We start from the raw sequence: 15,392 nt of genomic DNA, 5'->3' as shown, positions 1-15,392 counted from the left end.
TGTACACATCACAGCAAAATATGTTCCAAGAAACAAAATACAGGAGACACAGAAAATAAAAAGATGAAGAGAGGTAGCAAGAAAGAGGGAGAAGTATAATAAAAGGATGGGGATGATCCCAAGAGAGGCGACCCATGGCATCTGTTTGTAACAAGCCAGAGCCACAGGGAGGAAGAGGAGGAGGAGGAGGAGGAGGAGGAGGAGTGTAGGCAGCGGACTGAGAGGTAGCTCCTCTTCTCAGTCTCCCGCTCACTGGCTGTCCTCCACCACCAGCTGGAGGCTAAACTTAAGCTCCGCCAACAGCCACTAGGGAGAGAGAAGAGAGGCCTTGGGAAGGGGTCATTTACAATCACAAACCAAAACAAAATTCAGGGACGCACATCTGCATCATTAGCAGAGGAGCCAAGAGTCCCCTGATGTCTGCCCACAACAGATCCCTCAGAAATGTGGCCACCACAGTGCCTGTGCACACAAACATCGTCTGCACAATCGCCATAGAGCGATGTCAGCCTCCTCTTCATGAATATTCATCTGCCTCATTAACACTCAAGTGGGGAAACACAGCATATTGCATGAGACTCCCGTTATTTGGAGAGAGGACGAGAGTTGAGGGAGGGAGAGGAAAGGGGAAGAAGAGATGGGACACATGGCGACTGTAGAGGAAGCAAAAGGGAAGAGAGACCGAGTAAGAGGCAAAGCCTTCTTTTCATTGCCAGCAAACTTTTTTTGACTCTCAAGAGTGGGAGTGGGGGGGGGTGTCCTATATTGTTCAGGGAGCCGATAGCCTCCTGTCGCTTTTCCTTATGAAGCCAGACTAGGGCAGTATGAAAGCAGCGTCAGCAGGAGGAACAGCACAGCGGGAGCGAAGGATGGGAATTACAGACCATTTTACCCTGCAAATCCTCCAGCAATAAAAGCTTTAAAACAGCTGCAATTTCTCTGCTAATGTGTCGCTGTTCACAATAACTGCTAAACTGTAGGGGATATGTGTGAATACACCTCAACACAAGCTGCAGCCAAGCAGACATTCATGCAACTCAAGTCCTTGTTCGGTAACAAAACAGACCAGCACGCAAAAAGCCGGGCTGTCTCGTACACAGACACTGATTCTGTCAGTCCACTCAGTCAGACTCTTTCTCTCTGAGCCACTTGCCAACAGACACACATGTAGACAGATACTACCACACATAGAGAGAGGATTATTTTCTCTTTATGTTGTAATGCCAGTGAATCTCTTAACAGGAACTGCCAACAGGGGAAATCTCCCATCCTGCAGCTGTGTCCTCAGAGAGACTCTGGAAACTGTAGAAACAGAAGACTCTATTTCCTTGACTTTTTTTTTTTTTTTACACGACTTTGGTTACAGAGAGAGACAGCCACTGGGGAAGGAAGAGATGAGGCAAAGTCCGGCGATGCCCAAATTTTTTGCCCCACCAGAGTAACTCCTGTGCTTTAAAGGGCACTGACAAATCCTGCAGTACCATAATTGGACCAGGTCTCTGGAAATCAATAGTACTGCTTACATCAGGGGCCTCCACCAAAGCTATTTCATATTCCACCTTCTACACACAGTTTCTGACAAAAAAAACCCTTCAATTTCAGAACAGTATGAACTATCGATTTCACCGCAGCAATTCTTACTCTCCCTCCGCCTCCTCCTGTCCTCTCTCTTTTCCAGTCCCCTACTGTTGACACGCAACTCCTTTCCCAATGAGAGTTTTCTGTGGAGGGTGGAGTGGTCCTTATCTGTGAACTTCATCATTTTAGACCATTTAAATCCTTTATAAGTGGTTTTATTTCCATTGGTTTGGGACAAAGTCCTCTACACAAGATGTTTCATGAATCATGAGTGCAACTAATGTCTTTTAGTTCTTCATCTGTCAAATAATCAAATGTAACAAAGACGAAGACTGCAGCTACTTACTCCTCTTTTTAGATGTTTTAAATTGTCTGCTCTTTCCATTGTGAGCTGCCCAACCAGAGAGGAGAGGACCATGGACTTGCTGGAACACAGTGTGACCCAGTTTCCTCCTGGAGATTAAAAAAGTATTTCTGATTGTGATTAAATTATTGTCAGATATTACTGTGAAAGCAGCTGGAGCTGCACAGGACTCAGCACTAGCTTTAAAAATTAGTTGCTTCTGGTTGCTGAGACAGAAAATATGGTTGCCAATTTCTATGCAATACAGAGGTCATCTTATATTTTGAGTAATTAACTATGTAGTTATACTGTACATCAGCTTACTGTGACATAAAAGAATGTTTAAAACATAAACTACATTGCCCCCAGAGAGCAGCAGAGATTCGTCCAGAGACTTCAAGTGTCTTTGAGATCTAGTCATTATTTTTCTCACATCCTTGTGTTGAGCAATTATCAAACAATTTGTTGCTACAGATAGGGAATGGTCATATATATGAGGTAGTGGATTGCTTTGATAAAAGCTAACAGTCTAATATGCAGGGGCATGCAAAAATTTGGGCATTTATGGTCAAAATTTCATTCAGTGTCAATAGTTAGAAGATGATGAACTGATCTCCAAAAGGCATTAAGTTAAAGTTGAAACATGCTTTTCAACATTTTAAGCAAGATTAGAGTATTAGAGTATTTTTAGAGTGAAAAGAAAGCACAGAGCACCATGAAAAGGTGGGGCACCCCAAGGCATTTGAGCTCTCAGACAACTTTTAACAGGGTCTCAGACCTTAATTAGTATGTTAGAGCTATGGCTTGTTCACAATCATCATTAGGAAAGGCCAGGTAATGCAAATTTCAGAGCTTTATAAATACTCTGACTCCTGAAACCTTTACCCTTCAATCAGCAGCCATGGGCATTTAGAAGCTATGATACTTGCCAAAGGGGGCGCTACTAATTACCGACCATGCAGGGTGACTAAACTTTTGCTTCAGGCCCTTTACCTTTTTTGCTATTTTGAAACTGTAAAAGATTAAAATAAAAAGTAATCTTGCTTGAAATATTTTTCTTTCTTTTGGAGATCAGTCCATTAACTATTCACAGTAAACAAAATTTTGACCATGGATGCCCAAACTTTTGTATGTTACTGTAACAGTCATAAACAAAACCAGCCTATATAACAAAGCAAGATGTTAAAGGGAAATTTCGGTTTATTTCAACCCGTCTCCTATCGTCCTAAATTTGTTTCAAGTGACTAGTGACATAGAAATAATAGTTAGCATGTTAGCCGTTAGCATAGATACAGCCGTAGCGTCAGACCTGTTAAAAAGTAAGTGAACGGGCATCCCTTCAAGTGCAAAGTTAGTCCACTAAACAAGCTTTTTTTCCACAAAGGCCGCCTCATATCGTTAGGATAAATGTCAGAGAACATTTAGAAAACGACATGTAAACGTGTTGTCTTACCTTACCGGTGTGCTGCCATGTTTGTTTACAATGTAGCTCTGCTTTTCAAAGCGCAGCCAAAATATCGCGAGAACAAGCAGCGATCTCATAGCGTGCCTGTACAAGCAGCAAAAGCGGGAAGGCAGAACCGGACGGTCGCCTGAACAGAGGAGGAGAGAGAGAGAGGCGCAACAGGTAACGTTGGAGGACGAGAGAGGAGGAATGGCTGCTGCAAGGCTGCGTAGCTCTGGAGATTGGTGGTGTACATGTGAATTCTGTGCCCCAGTGCCCGCAGAAGAGGAATGCCTCTGTTGCAAGGAATGGGACCGGTTGCAGCCTTATTTTCAAGGTCTGGATGTGACCGAGGACGAGACACCTCCATCTGGAGTAACATTAGTATCCAGCTGGGCTTTATCTAGAGCTGGCAAGATATATTTCGGCCGTGCTTTGGAAAGCAGAGCTAGAGGGATAAACAAACATGGTAGCACACCGGTAGGTAAGACAACACGTTTACATGTCGTTTTCTAAATGTTCTCTGACATTTATCCTAACGATATGAGGCGGCCTTTGTGGAAAAAAAAAGCTTGTTTAGTGGACTAACTTTGTACTTTAAGGGATGCCCGTTCACTAACGTTTTAACAGGTCTCACACTACGGCTGTATCTAGGCTAACGGCTAATATGCTAACTATTATCTGTATGTCGCTAGTCACTTGAAACAAATTTAGGACGATAGGAGACAGGTTGAAATAAACCGAAATTTCCCTTTAATCTCCAAAATGTAAATTATCCTATAATAAGTTAACAGAGCAATCGTTACCAATACATAAACAGGGGGATTTAACATAATTCAAACACTGCTGGGATAGAAATCCGAATTAACCAGAACATTTTGACAAAGTGTAAGAAATCTTACACCGTGTTTTTCAGAACATTTATGACACCCCAGGTTCACGATAGCTCAACATGCTGTTTTGAAATTTGACTGCACGCATCCCAAAAACAACAAAATATCAACAACAAAAAACATCATGCTGTTAACGAAGTGAGTTTCCTGAACACTGAGTCCAGGTTAGCTACATCATTTACCTCCTGCATGCCTGCATTGTTCTGTAGTTTGTCAGTTGCACCAAATCAGATCCATTTTTTTATTTAACAATCAGGCACATGAGGTAAGGATGTAAAAGGTTGAAGCTTTTACAGTATGTGTCTTTAAAAAGGCTGTTGCCAACAAGTGGCTAAATGAGACTACAGGTGGTCATCACGCCAAACACGGCTTTACACCCTCATTGTGGTAGGGATGTTAAGTCACGCAACCATAGTGTAGTTTGTTTACAGCCTAACACTGGCTTTTTATTTGCTTAACAAAATAAGTAAGTATCATAAATGTTTGTTTGCCACAGAGCTTATTTTCTGCAATAATCCAAAATCCTACAGAAAAATCCCATAGGCTTTCGGACAAGGGAACTAGGATGATGCTAACCTCCACGTCGGCCTACAGATAAACGTCATCCCTGGAGCACTCTATAGTTTAGAGTTTGATATTATCATCTAGAGATGCAAATAACAGTTTTCTTCATTACTAAATAATCTGTTGATTACTCTTGATTAATCAATCATTTGTTCAAAGTAATATCAGAAAATAGTGAAGGTGGAATCTAGCTAGTGGAATCACTTATTCAGCAATTACTGTGTGTAATGTCGTTCTACCAATAAATAAGCAGCTTCATTTTGACCTGCAAAACCCCCTTACAATGTTTCCGCAGCAAGGCCATTGTATAGCAGTAATTGCCCAATGAGCAGTGCCACTAGCCAGCTCCCACCAGACCCGATTGGTGCGCACATGCAGTCAGCTGAAGAGTAGCAAAATTGATAAAGACCGACATGCATAACCGGTCAAAAATGTTTTCTGCGGTTAACCAACTGTCAACAGCAGCTGCTGATATCCCCTATCTAAACTCCAGTTTCTGGCTCAATGTCTGTATTGGACACACTGCAGTTTCACTTTCTCGGACTAGGCCTGTCTTCACTTTTGGCTAAAATACGCTATTCCTGCTGCCATCAATGGTTTACCTAAAAAGATATCCTTCTCAAATGCCAAATCAGGCAATATTTCCACCATGACAGAGCTTGATCTGCTAATCAAACCATTAGGGTAGGTCACCATTTTCCCGGCTTTAAATGCCAGATAATATCAGCAGAACTGGATCTGACTTTCGGGCAGTGACACTTTAACCAACTGTGTTGTCATTAATTCATATTCAGATGGCTTTCCTGGGTCACGAGTTGTGCTTAGCAGCCTGGCAGAGACCGGGGACCTGACCAGTTCAAATCACAGGTCCAAACTCGGCAGGCATGCATGATTTAAATACATCTAAATGGCAGATGGCAAGAGAGCTGGCTCGTAGCTAGCTGTGAGACAGAAGCAGTGATGTAGGAGAAGCAGAGGATGAGGCTGCGTATTAGAGTGAGGAATGGCTTGGCTTGTCTTTAAGATTACTTTTCCTCTTAAAACATTCACTTCATCTGTGTCACTCCTGCTCCCAACTTGTTATTGGAAAATAGGAACGCTGGAAAACCATTCGAAGCCGACACTGTCTGCATCAGTCACACACTGACACACACATACACACAGAAAATACATTTCATCCTCCATATCCGAAACAGCCAATAGCACTGGCAGGCATTTGCGACCCCAATCCATATTTCAATTTCCCTCCTCTCATGCAAACTAATTCAATACTTGTTGCCTTCCCTCACAAGCGATCTGCAATGTGAGAAATGAGCTTCTTCTCATGCTGCATCTATAAAAGGCCCAATCAGAGACATTTTTGAGTGGGCCTCTGCCTATATCAATTATGTCTTAGTAGGTCTGCACACAGGAAGAATCTTGGAAGCAATATTAAAGGACAGAAAATCAGTGCTTTTCAAAATTCTCACCGCACTGTACTAAAATGCAGATCACTTTTCTCCGTATTTTCTGCTCTCAGAATGCATTCAGCCCACATTAGCTACATTTAAAACTCATATTTTACATCACACATGTGCCAGCGCTTAAGTCAAGAGCTAAACTACTCGTGTTTTCAAACCAATTAAATAAGCATTAAGCTAACAGTAGGATGTCAATCGAATGAGGTTTTAAAATATGATATACTCTAATTTGAAGTTTGACCTTTGAAATGGAAATCAAAATTAAAACAAATAATGCAAATTCATTTCTTTTCAACATTCATCAGTTTCCATTTGTGAAAAGTGCCTCACAAAGCCAGACAGAGAAACGCCAAAGCTGTAGGCTGTGATGCCATCAGCCAAAACTTTTTGGATCTGTTCCACCAACACAGCTCAGGAGCCAGACCAGCCATGGTGACGATGAGCCCAACTGGAGGGGAATTTACGTATATTCTCTTAATCAGGCTCATTAGTGGTGGAAACTCAGTAAAACTCGATTCGCTTAGAGATCCTACAATAGATTTCTGACAGGGGAACGATTTCCAATGACTTTTCCCTCTCTGACTGGTGTTTGATGTACTAACTGCTATGGTGTTTTACACTGTGACAACCTAGAAAAGACTCACACATCTTGGCATCTTCGCCTGCAGCACCATCAACAAAGCAATTCCCTGACACCACACAGCCAAATAAGAATACATGTAAACAAATGCAGTACAGGGCTAGCTGGGTGCAGCTGAGTCAAACTCAGAAATGGTGCAGTTTAAAAACATTTTGTTAGGTAGAATCAATCTACCAGACTTTAAAGTAACCCTCAATGTTGACCTGTTATGTCTATTGCAGATGGTACAATATTGATCTTTACTTTCACTCTCAATGCATTCTGCAGGAAAATACATAAGCTTGTGTACAAGTACTGGTATGTACACACCAACATACCCACACCTATTTGACGTTGCTGATACACGAAAAGATGAGTAACAACATTTGCTCCAAAACCGGCACCTGGCTCCACTTTTCCTCACAACTCTTTGGCCATGTAAAGGGAGAAGCAAGCAGGTAATAGCGACAAATTTAGGGGCTTAAACGGCGACAGCTTTACGATGCCTGAGCGGCCTCTATGACTCCATTCCTGTCAGATTCTATTAGCTTGGCCTCCACCGTGTGTTTCGATTGGCTCTTGGCCTATTCCCAGCAGTTACAGAAGCACCTCCCGTAAATAAACCAAATGGCTGCCTCTTGTAGTGTATGAAGAGGAGCGGGGGGAGGCTCTGGGCAGCTGGGCGCTTGTGTGTAAAGAACATCTGACAGAGTGGTTGAATAGTTTAATATACAGCAGCAAGCTGAATGGACACAGTCGACTAGAGGGAGAGCTCGACACACATCAGCCTGAGAGTTTAAATTTGACTAGTGCTTAAAAAGAATACAAGCAGCCGGGCGAGAAAAGCACTTCTAAATCAAGACAAGTGGCCTCATTCCACTCCCCACACACACTCCTATAAACAAAAGAAAAAGTGTGACTATCTGCCAGCTGCCAGGTGTAAGTCTAAGGAAAGGCCACCTGTCTAATAACTGTTTTTGATGCGTACAGCTCAGCAATACCAAACTGAGCATCTGGCCTGTCCCCTCCAAACGGATCTTGTTAACAGCATGCGGATCTGTGTTCCTCTTATACGGAATTTATTTCATCCAAATAGGTTTTGCCCCGACCAAAAAACATAATTTTGTCCTTATTAATTCAACCAATCAGAGCTTGGGAATGCACTTTTGCCAGCAACTCTCAACTGCCAGATGTCCACTGGATATTTTCATAAGGAGCACACAGTGTTTCCTTCAATTTGAGCATGTATTTGTTGTCGTCCATAAACTGAGAATTCTTTGAACTATTGTGAATCCAAGTCACTCGTTCTTTATAAACCAAACACCCCAAGAGTGAAACAAAAAGAGGCAATAAATTGTGGTAACAATTATTAAAATGCAATGCTTGACAAGCTGCGACTAAATTAAGTTTTTTATGGCTGTGAGATGGCCTCAGAAAAACATTCCCTTGCGCAGATGAAAAAAAAAAAAAAAAAAAAAAGAACAACTGGTGTGCAGCTCAGTCCAGGCTGCTCGCACAATGAAATGACTCTGACTATCAGCAACATGCTACTTTGAATTTTAAAAAGAAAAAATAAACAAGAATAATTAAAAACAAATCTATCTACAGAGAGGCATAAGCATAATTTCTTATTCAATAATCAAAAGCATGTTTATGACAAACTGTATAGTGAATATTATCTGCATATATAACTATCACAAATCTTTATGTGCATTTCATTGTTTTTGTATTGTTCTGTGTGGGCCTTTGCCGCAGCAGGAAAAGCACAAGGGTATTCAATATGATGGCTCTGCTTTATTCAAAGCTGTAGTTGGTAACATCTATTAAAAAAAAACCTTTTGCCATATTTGCTAAAACTGTAACTATGTTCACACAGCACTAAATGAAACAGATTATCTATGAGGAAGATCATACTCCTCTGCCTGCCTTTTAGCACCTCTAATTGCCTTACTGTATGTGAATGAAAACAACCAATCAGAGCCAAAGAGTATCTAATGCAGCTGTCAATCATGTCAATCACTGCTAATGAACTGCGGTCACACTGTCAGCCATTGCCTATTTCTCACCTCATGTTTTCAGACAACTCATTCTCACTCCCAGCTCATAAAGTACCGACACTTGGTCAAAATACAACATGCTAGATACCCTTCCTTCATCATATTTGGATGCTCAGGGATGGTGTGACAATTTACGATTGTTACACGCACTGTGTCATTTCAAAATAAACTTCCATTTTCACAGGGAACTTAGAGTTTCTCCTCACTAAAGCATACAGTTTCATTTCAAATATAGATACAACCTAAGTAAAAAAAAACATTGTTTTTTAGTTTCAGCAGCAAAGGTACGTGGTTAGGTTCAGAAAAACACAGTGGTTTGGCTTTGATTAAGTATGCTTGTTACCTAATGTAATATCACGTGACATACAGTACAGGCCAAAAGTTTGGACACACCTTCTCATTCAGTGCGTTTTCTTTATTTTCATGACTATTTACATTGTAGATTCTCACTGAAGGCATCAAAACTATGAATGAACACATGTGGAGTTATGTACTTAACAAAAAAAGGTGAAATAACTGAAAACATGTTTTATATTCTAGTTTCTTCAAAATAGCCACCCTTTGCTCTGATTACTGCTTTGCACACTCTTGGCATTTTCTCCATGAGCTTCAAGAGGTAGTCACCTGAAATGGTTTTCCAACAGTCTTGAAGGAGTTCCCAGAGGTGTTTAGCACTTGTTGGCCCCTTTGCCTTCACTCTACGGTCCAGCTCACCCCAAACCATCTCGATTGGGTTCAGGTCCGGTGACTGTGGAGGCCAGGTCATCTGCCGCAGCACTCCATCACTCTCCTTCTTGGTCAAATAGCCCTTACACAGCCTGGAGGTGTGTTTGGGGTCATTGTCCTGTTGAAAAATAAATGATCGTCCAACTAAACGCAAACCGGATGGGATGGCATGTCGCTGCAGGATGCTGTGGTAGCCATGCTGGTTCGGTGTGCCTTCAATTTTGAATAAATCCCCAACAGTGTCACCAGCAAAACACCCCCACACCATCACACCTCCTCCTCCATGCTTCACAGTGGGAACCAGGCATGTGGAATCCATCCGTTCACCTTTTCTGCGTCTCACAAAGACACGGGTTGGAACCAAAGATCTCAAATTTGGACTCATCAGACCAAAGCACAGATTTCCACTGGTCTAATGTCCATTCCTTGTGTTTCTTGGCCCAAACAAATCTCTTCTGCTTGTTGCCTCCTTAGCAGTGGTTTCCTAGCAGCTATTTGACCATGAAGGCCTGATTCGCGCAGTCTCCTCTTAACAGTTGTTCTAGAGATGGGTCTGCTGCTAGAACTCTGTGTGGCATTCATCTGGTCTCTGATCTGAGCTGCTGTTAACTTGCGATTTCTGAGGCTGGTGACTCGGATGAACTTATCCTCAGAAGCAGAGGTGACTCTTGGTCTTCCTTTCCTGGGTCGGTCCTCATGTGTGCCAGTTTCACTGTAGCGCTTGACGGTTTTTGCGACTCCACTTGGGGACACATTTAAAGTTTTTGCAATTTTCTGGACTGACTGACCTTCATTTCTTAAAGTAATGATGGCCACTCGTTTTTCTTTAGTTAGCTGATTGGTTCTTGCCATAATATGAATTTTAACAGTTGTCCAATAGGGCTGTCGGCTGTGTATTAACCTGACTTCTGCACAACACAACTGATGGTCCCAACCCCATTGATAAAGCAAGAAATTCCACTAATTAACCCTGATAAGGCACACCTGTGAAGTGGAAACCATTTCAGGTGACTACCTCTTGAAGCTCATGGAGAGAATGCCAAGAGTGTGCAAAGCAGTAATCAGAGCAAAGGCTGGCTATTTTGAAGAAACTAGAATATAAAACATGTTTTCAGTTATTTCACCTTTTTTTGTTAAGTACATAACTCCACATGTGTTCATTCATAGTTTTGATGCCTTCAGTGAGAATCTACAATGTAAATAGTCATGAAAATAAAGAAAACGCATTGAATGAGAAGGTGTGTCCAAACTTTTGGCCTGTACTGTATGTCACTAGCATAGTATTCTACACATACTAGCACCCTACGTTGTTATTAAAATAACTCGACTGTCTTTTTGACCTACAGCATACATGAACAGCGGCATTCCAGATAAAAGTCTGGAGTTTGTTTGATGCGCCAAAGTAGACTTTAGCGAATACCAGAAGCAGTAGGAAGAGGAAGAAGGACATGAGTTTTTTCACTGTCTTTCTGTCTCATGTACTTCTTTCAGAATATGGTATGATGATTCAGGTGTGATTTTTTCACGGTATGATAACCGTGTCAGAAAATATCACGTTTCCACATTATCATGGTATTACAGAACTTACATGATTATCAGTGAGAATGACCCTTAAAAGAATGACAATGGAAGTGTAATTGATGGTTAAACAAACATTTTACTACCTATTGATTCCTGAAACCATTTTGTTAATGGCAGTATGTGTAAAAAGTCTCTCCTTAGAAAATAACTAAGATTAAGGGGAGATTCAATGTCTGGTTGTTGTTGTTTTTTCAATATCGTAGATAAGCAAATGCACGTGGTATGATAACCGTCAGCTTTTATATTATGGTTTACATTGAAACTGATATATCGCTGCAACCCTAGTGACAGTTTCAGCTCATATGACACAAAGATATTTTCATAAAAGTTACCAACTTTAGCTTTAAGTTCATCAGTGAGCCAGCATGTACTGTGCATGTGGGAGGGCCCTGAAAGTAGTAACGCAAAATGGCCGTCCTTGTTCATAATATTAATTACACATGGATTTCTCTCTATATCATGTTGAAACCCCTGAGGTAATTAAGGCCTATTGTATTTCTTCTGTACTGTAGTAATTTTAAAATTTAACTTGAAAATTTACAAGGTCAGCCAACTTACAAAGTGTTGCCTCTATATATCATCGCCCATTTTGTACAATGTTACACTATTTATGGTCGATTATCGCTCAAGTCAATATGTCTTTATGCTGACATCAGACCTTTTTTTGTGCTGAGTTCAGGGAGTCTGGACTGTCGACAACTGTGACTTACATGACTGAGTGATGGCCTGAGAAGGAAGGACTGTATTTTATATACGCTGATTGAGCTACAGCTTAATAAAACTTTTCACTAACTTTCACACCCATAAAAGTCATGGCCATGTCAAGAATTCCTCCATACCACCAGCTATGTAAAGAATCTGTGTGGCAGTATAAGAGGAGCAGGAAAATGAGAAGAATCCAAAGCCAGCCGACGAGTTATCTTTGTGATTCAAATACTTTCACCCATAGACTGTTGTGAATCAAACAAGACTCCCATTCAGAGCGTTTCTGAACTCCCACACGCCTTCCTGCACATGCATACAATTCCAGCACAGCTGAGCAGAAAACACTGCGGGACAAACCAACTGAATTTTTAGCATGCACTTAGACTCATACAAAATAGACAGCAGGACTTTCACTTGTAGCTTGTGCCACCAATCAAAAATTGACTCATTTGTTTATGATCTATTTTTCTAGTTTAAGACATTTTTAGTCTTGTAACTTGCCTCTATTGTGTAGATAAGTTTTTAAAATTTATTTGGTCTCTGATTTGTTCATTTGTTTTGAATGCTTTCAATCTGTAGGCAAGCATCGCCCTGATAAGCCAGTCTCTTTATTAGTGCTATTTTAATATTCAGTGTTTACAGAATTAGTTGCATTCATTCATTTAATCTTAACGGGCTGGCAACTCAGTTTTTATTGCCACAGCATCCCCTGCCATTATGGTATTTTACACAGAAATATTGGCAATCACAGGGAAGCATACAGATTTTAAATTTTGGGTGAAAGACAGCACTGTTTTTGGATTGGTACACTGTAACAAGGGAGAAAAGATTGGACTGGTGCATCCTTGTTAATTTGTTTTGTGGAAAGTGGTGTTTTGCTTTTCATAACCATAGCAGTTTGCAGCGATGGGTGTGACTTAATACATTCACTCAAGTACTGTACTTGAGGACAATTTTAAAATACATGTACTTTACTTGAGCATTTCCATTTTCTGCTACTTCATACTGCTACTCCACTACAGTTTGGGTGCACATATTGTACTTTTTACTCCACTACAGCTATTTAACAACATTAATTTCTAGCTACATTGTAGATTCACATTATTAATACAAATTATACATCAAATAATAAATTATGATGGATTTTTTTGATGAATTAAAGCAACACAATAGTGGTGCTTATATATTAATGCACTAATTTTACACTAATTATAATCCAGTGATATAACATGCATTATCCTGAAAAGGGACATTTTGCACATTGAGTACTTTTACTTTTCGTACTGCAAGTATTTTTTGACACTAATAATTATGTACCTTTAGTCGAATAAGATTTTGAATGCTGGACATTTAGTTGTAACCAAGTATTTCTACATTGTAGGCTAGTGTTGCTACTTATACCTAAGATCTGAGTAGTAGTACTACTACTACTACTACTACTACTACTACTGGAACTACTACTACTTGCAACCACTGGTAGTAAGTATGTTTCATGTTTAACAAAAGAGTGATTAAATTAAGTTGATTCTGTGGATTTTAATGGTCACAGCTGCTTAATCAAAAATACAGAACTCATTTTCCCTTTGGCTTGACTTTCACTTTTATTTTGACTACTGTGCTGCAAGTATAAGTCCTGCATTTAAAACTTTAGTTAAGTAAAAGTACAAAAGTATGAGCATTTAAATATAGATAGTAGATTTTCAAAAGTGAGGTTCTGATTATGCAGGATGACCCATTTCAGAATAATATATATTTTACTATTTTTAATTATTACTTCATGGTATTACTTTACAATTTGTTTTATATTTTACTATTATTCTACTATTATTATTGATGCATGAATGTGTAGGCATCACTAATGTTGCAGCTGATAAGGGCGGCACTGATTGTAACTACTTTTTGTACTGCAGGGAAGCTCACTCCATGCAAATACATAATATTTTATTTGTTGATAATAGCGTGTATTAATCATTATAATCTGCAAAGTAACTACAGCTGTCAAAATAAATGCAGTGGAGTGAAAAGTACTATATTTACCTTCAAAGTATAGTTGAGTGAAAGGATAAAGCAGCATAAAATGGAAATACTCAAGCAAAGTACAAGTACCTCAGTGGAGAGTAAATGTACATAGTTACATTCCACCACTGCTTATCCTGCATTGCAGTCGCCTTTCTGTTGGACTCCTGTGCTCCGCTGGTTTGTACAGTATCACAGTGCAACCTGCAGCTGTCCTGCACTGCGCATGGAGATGCAACAGACCTGGGGTCACTATTTGTCAGGATACTCAGGCTGATGCAGACATGTTCCCTTATACTGGGCTCATTATTTTGCATGTGTCTGTCATCATTTTCACACGAGTAATTTCTTCTTTGACACACACATACGACCAACAGACCTCAGTTTGACACAGCAAAGGACAAAACGCACCGAAAAAGTCTTCAGCACAATCTCGACATCACAAATAAGAAACACGAGCCGTCTCTAACCTGCTATCATGAGCCAGCTGGCGGCTAACATTTAGCGCTGTGAAAGTGCTAGCAGCGTTAAACAAGCCCAAACTCTGGTTATGCGGGGAAGACAGCGTTACATACAAGCGATAAGTGTAAGGAGAGACAATTGTGTTGCTTAAAAACTCACCTTTGTTTCGCTGTTCTACGAAAAGGATAAAGGATTTTTGACAGGAGCTGTCACTGCACTTCCGGGTTAGTCTGTGACGTAAGCAGGCGCACCACCGGCGGCTGGCCATGCTGAGATTGTTTTGGTTTTGAACACTGGGTGTTCATGAAGATATATTTGTCTCAGTATTTTTTATGGGAACAGACCGACAGTCCCTGTGCTAATGTGCAGTCTGTAAATATAAAACACCTTCCACAAATACAAAAAAAGTTTTCGCAACAAACATATAACAGATCTGTAAATGCACAAACAAAATCCAGAAATTAAAAAAGAAGAATCAGTGTGTATAAAATGCAAATCTGCAAGTGTAGAACTGAGATTAATAATTTAAAGAGTGGCTTCACAAATATCTGGTCGAAAGTTGTAGTGTTTTTTGTTGTTGTTTTGTTTGTTTGTTTATTTAGCTGCATTTTATATTTGCAAAATAGTTTGGGGGTTCACAAATCTTTCTTTCCATTTGAGGAGGATGTTTTATATTTACAGATTACACATTAACACATCAGTTCACACAAATAAATACTGGAAAATAAATATATTTATTACTTGACTGTCATTTAACATTTTATGGCATATGTTATTCATTATTTATTGGTGGAAATGGTGCAAAGTAACTAAGTACATTTTCTCAAGTATTGTACTCAAGTACAAATTTGGGGTACTTGTACTTTACTTTCACTCCATCACATATATTTGACAGCTGTAGTTATGTTGCAGAATAAGATTATTAATAATCTTATTCCTAATTA

General features: G+C 40.1%; 1 protein-coding gene across 1 annotated transcript in view; it reads right to left on the bottom strand.

The window, feature by feature from the left end:
- Nucleotides 1–14,694, bottom strand: part of LOC125879827 (speckle type BTB/POZ protein) — a 109,398-nt gene extending 94,704 nt beyond the window's left edge. The window contains exon 1 of the mRNA XM_049561925.1: nucleotides 14,608–14,694. The gene's annotated coding sequence lies outside the window, so the exon portion shown is untranslated. The remainder of the gene's footprint in view (nucleotides 1–14,607) is intronic.
- Nucleotides 14,695–15,392: the final 698 nt, after the last annotated feature.

This window comes from Epinephelus fuscoguttatus, linkage group LG19, assembly GCF_011397635.1.
Source record: "Epinephelus fuscoguttatus linkage group LG19, E.fuscoguttatus.final_Chr_v1".
Lineage (NCBI taxonomy): Eukaryota > Metazoa > Chordata > Actinopteri > Perciformes > Serranidae > Epinephelus > Epinephelus fuscoguttatus.
Note: the sequence above shows the minus strand (reverse complement) of the source record. Positions and strands in the feature narration are given on the sequence as shown.